The following is a 4,648-nucleotide window of genomic DNA, read 5'->3' as shown; positions in this document are numbered from 1 at the left end:
CCTCCGCCTCACACAGAACCACCTCTCCTTCAGAAAACAGCTAAAAACTTGGATATTTGATAAGTAAAGCTTCCCCCCTCCCTCAAGCGCCTTGAGACCCTCTAGGTGAGTAGTGCGCTATACAAATTTTAACTTGACTTGACTTGACTTGACCACAGACTTGAGGGGATGGTACGTGCATATGTTGACAGAACATGCATCCTCCACCACCAATACCTCAACTTCCTCATCTTCGGTTAACTAAGAATTGTCCTCCCCACATGGTATTCTGTATCTATCCAAACAATTTACTGTTTTTTTTAACTGTGATCTCAGGCCCATTTTGCATACTCTAAGAAATTACCTGTGTTTACGTTTAAAACAAGTACAATGGGTAGCAGGAAAATTATTTGATTCTACAGTGTGTCTTACACTCCCAAACATGAAGTATGATCTCATTCTGGTGTCCTCATGCCCTTTCTGACTAGTAATACCTTCTGGCTTGTTTTTTTAGTACAGGTTTTCTGATGGCACAAATCTTGAACGATTTATGAGTCATTGTTTACTTTAACATTTGCCACTTCCAACTCTTTCACATACAAGGTAGTGTTCTAGATACAATTTGCCACTTCAATGGCCCGTCCAATGTAGGATCCTTCAAACTCAACAGCTATTCCTGTATTTTAATATTATACGTTCTGTTAATCATTTGATCTCTTATAAGTTCGTCCCTAAGATCCTTAAACTTGCATGTGACAGCCAAGCTGTTTAAAGCTGCAACGTATTGATACACCGATTCACCATGGGCTTTGCAGCGAGAAACAAATTCATGTCTCTCTACCACCATAGTTATTTTTTTCCATAGTTCTCTTTCAGAGATTTTAATGCTATGTCATAGACATCCTCATCAGCGTCAGGTCCTTCATCCACATTCCTACCTTCAGTGTGTAAGGTTTTTAGTACTTTTCAACCCTCAATGCCTGAATTGTGCTTTAAAATGGCTAATTTTCTTTTTGCAACAAATACATCCTTACCAATTACTTCAAGGTATGTCTTGAAGGCATCCTTCCAATCCTACCATTCCATGCATGGTAGACAAGGACTGTCTAAAAAAAAGAGGAGGAGGTGATATGCCCTGTGAAGAAATCACAGTATTCTTTTGAATAAAGAAAATATTCTGGGATTTTATACTTAAACAACACGTCATAGAAATAGACTTGTACCTGTCACCGCAAAACTTATGACCTGTATGGTACTGTCAAAAAATAATTAGAAGTTGTCACTGAGTAAGATGGCAATGTCCTAGTATATGGTGCAACCTCTTACCGTAAAAGTGCATATCAATATGCCTCTTTGTTGTTAGATGTGACAATAGATGTGGCAGGAAATGTGGATGCGTTTGCACTGATGAGCGTTGCACATGTTGCAGATGGATCCCTCTGAACACAAAGAAGTATACAAGGTATGCCTGTCACTTTGATACCAGGCTGAATGCACAGGAAATCAATGTGTTATCCAAACAGAGGTGAGCCTGTCACCGAAGAGACAGGCCAATACATTAACACTGTAATGCATCATGTAAATGTGCACCAATCAACTGCAGATGCTATAACGTGATGACCATTGAGACGGGCATTGAGACACACAGGAAGCGAGACAGGCTGTAGCTCAGAAAGGTAGCGGAACTGTGCTGTACTGTGACGTGGTTGAGAGGTACGCGCACTGCTTAGCACGAGGCGTGATTATGCCTCCGAGCGCACTCACACAGGGCCCGATTCACAGAACTAACTTAAGACAAAATCCTAAACTTACTACCATTTTGGTATTCACAGAAGGCACTTACTTACTCATTTTGGTATTCACAGAAGGCACTTACTCATTTCGGTATTCATAGAGGACATTTAAGGAGTCTTAAAGTTAGGAATCCTAACTTTAGGACTACTAAATGCCTTCTGTGAATACCGAAAGTGTTAAAGTTAGAATTTTTCTCAGTTTAGGAGTAGTAAAGCAAGGACTCCTAACTTTAGGACTCCTAAAGACCTTCTGTGAATACGGAAAGTCTTAAAGTTAGGATTATTCTCAGTTTAGGAGTAGTAAAGTTAGTAGTCCTAACTTTAGTACTCCTAAATGACTACTGTGAGTACCGGAATGAGTAAGTGCCTTCTGTGAATACCGAAATGGTAGTAAGTTTAGGATTTTGTCTTAAGTTAGTGCTGTGAATTCGGCCCACAGTGACCGGTAGCACATGCGCTGCATTCCACTAAGTTGGTTCTGCTACGAGTGCGCTCGCACAATGACCGTTATGTGCCGGCTCGTGCTATGGCAGCTGTACTGGTGTAGTATTCATAATGATACAAATGGTGTTGACAGCAAAGCCGCATTACTTATGCATGGCTCATAGCACTCACCCTGAGTGCCTTTGTAGTTCACTGCTGAAGGAAAACAGCAGCAAAACTCTCAATCGTCCTTTTCCAGGGGCCGCAGGGTCCTTTTCCACTTACGCGTTTGGTTGAGTCGTAGGGTTCACTTTTCCGCTCACCGACACTTTTAAGAAGACCAAACTCCGTACTTCTTTATTAGTGTTGGCAAATGGCCGCCAGTTGTGAAGGACCATGGCTGATCTGCATCACAGCTTACTTGAATCTGACAACTCCAGATTCTGGAAGTGGAACACAGCCGCCCTGTTACAAGAGACATAACAGCAAGAGCCTTGGAAGTCCGTTGCCCTGTGCTGCAGAACACACTGGACACAAACCTGAGAGCTGAATTCATACTCTGATCAGGAAACTACTGTAAAGAGAACTTTCCAAACTTGTGCACAACTGAACTCTGAGGCAGATAAGAGTACGCAAGGTTTTACAAAACTCTTAAATAATAATTTAAGTCCTAGAAATTTTAACTCTCAAAATAATGTCATGGAAAATTAATTCAGAGAACTTAATATCAATCCTCAGAAAACTGAGTTCTAAAGCACCTATGGGCGTATTTATGAATGCAGTGCAGCAAGTTTCCTTGCTACGCTGCATCAATGGGAAATGGCAGGAATGCGCTCCATTTAAGGCATATGGTGCATTCCTGGCTTTTCCCCCTGTGCTGGCGCACAATGGGCATCCTAGCATCAATGCACCATGGTGCAAGAGTGCCTGTGTTGCATGCAGGATTGTTTTTGTGCAGGAAGGGACACCTTCCTCCACAAAAATAATCCTGAGTGGCAAATTCCTCTATATATGTGTGCTGTAGAATGCAGCCCACATAGAAAGAGGAAGTGGCGAGGAGAAATAAAGCTATTTCTACCTGTTACACCTCTTCAGGGTTGAGTCATTCTATAAACCACCCGAAAAACTATGTGTTCATTATATTGTCTTGTTGCATCAACTACCAACTTATCTGTTTTTTGTTAAGAATACTATACATATCAATATGATTACATGTATATAGTGTGCTTGTATATTGAATGAATGTGGTAAGAATGTTGTTGTTTTACTAGTCTCTGTAGGGCTTTCTTTCTATGTATTCTTTCTATGTATTTTATATTTATCAAATGTGTTATGATTAATAAATTATTTTTGTACTTTTTCAATCACTAGTGTCACTATTGTGTTTTCACTCTCCAATGTTTTGAGATAATTACTTTATGAAGTTGCCCTAGATTATTTACATTATTACACCTCTTCAGGGTAGGCATCTCTTTTTGGCCCAATCCCAGTTTACAGGGTCTTCTAAATCTGGGAATGTGTCAAAAACCATGGGAGTCAAAAATCTTACTTAGGGTTTGCTTTTCTCTTGCACTGCATTGCGTGGTGCAAGAGCAATGAAAACCTGGGCATAAATATGGCCACTGCAGTATTATTTGACTGGGCGCACAGCAAGGCCTGCAATCTGTTGTCAGGGGGGAGAGAACACAGATGTGCTTATTTACAAGCCCTTGTGCCACACTCACGTCACTTTTGCCATGTTAAAAATGACACAAAAGTGGGGCAGGTGGCTTGTAAATCTGCCCCAGAGTGTTGCAAATGCCTTGGGATATATATTTTCGACAGTCACACTCAGAATATCAGAATACACTTGAATCTGTGATCTTGTTTTTCCCTCCCTTCGAGTTTCTCTTTTTCTTGTATTGTTACTATTTTAAATGATGTGCTCTTTGCCCTTGTAACTTGGCCCAAGCTTTATCACGTCTTTAAATAAATATATAAAAATCGTCCAATACATGGTCAGATGTGAAGTATTACTCAAAGCAGCCACGTGGATCAAGTACCACATTTTTTTTAACTGGATTAATATCACCCATCCATGTGTGTCAGCAGCACCTAGAAGGCTTCTGTGCTCCCTTCAGAGTTCACTGTTGCTCCTCATCAACAGTCCTGTCCTCTCCAGGTGGACCTTGCCTTCCCTATCAGTTAGTTGCTTCATATCTTTTAATATCAGAGCATCATGAGCCCTCTGTGTGACCAGCACCATCTCTTCAATCACCAATTAAAAGCCCTTCCTAAGAGATAAATTAGAAATCCTTCTAATTAAACGCTATAATGAAACCATCAATCAATGTTATTGGGTTGGAACTGTAATGTAATTAGTTATTGATACAAAGATGCTTTGTTTGGGCAGAGAGTAGCTTTCACTGCCCTTGGAGAATACATAAGTGAAGCTTCTGGCCAGCGCAATATTA

This window comes from Lissotriton helveticus, chromosome 3_2 (assembly GCF_964261635.1).
Source record: "Lissotriton helveticus chromosome 3_2, aLisHel1.1, whole genome shotgun sequence".
Lineage (NCBI taxonomy): Eukaryota > Metazoa > Chordata > Amphibia > Caudata > Salamandridae > Lissotriton > Lissotriton helveticus.
The sequence above is the reverse complement of the archived record's forward strand: the minus strand, read 5'-3'. Positions refer to the sequence as shown.